This window comes from Myotis brandtii, unplaced genomic scaffold (genome assembly GCF_000412655.1).
Source record: "Myotis brandtii unplaced genomic scaffold, ASM41265v1 scaffold134, whole genome shotgun sequence".
NCBI lineage: Eukaryota > Metazoa > Chordata > Mammalia > Chiroptera > Vespertilionidae > Myotis > Myotis brandtii.
Genome location: NW_005354756.1, coordinates 1,813,561 through 1,813,988, shown reverse-complemented (window position 1 = coordinate 1,813,988; position 428 = coordinate 1,813,561).

Below are 428 nucleotides of genomic sequence, written 5' to 3'. Positions count from 1 at the left end.
GAACCTCGGTGGGACTAACGGGGCTCCAGCAACGCGGGGGGAGGAGAGGCTGGAATTTCGATGCGGGAGATGCTGAGGGGCGGCCATCGAGTCCAAAGGAGGGGGCAAAGGGCTTGTGCTTCGCCCCCCAATTTTATTACATTACCCCGGCCTCCAGGGTGACCGATGGAGGTTATCCCCAGCTCTGACCCCCTCGGTGCCGCCGCTGTACGGTGAGCAGAGCCTGCGAGCGCGCGGAGAGGACGGCCCCGACCTGCGGGCTCTCGCGGGGACCGCTGCACCCACCCGGACCGTCCTGGTCCTGCGGGCCAGCGCTGGACCGCGAACTCCCTGCTGGGAATTGCGGTTCCGGAAGCCCACCGGCCCCAGGCTTTCCGAGCGCTGCTGCCTCTGGGAAACTACAAGTCCCAGAATTCCTGGCGCGGGCG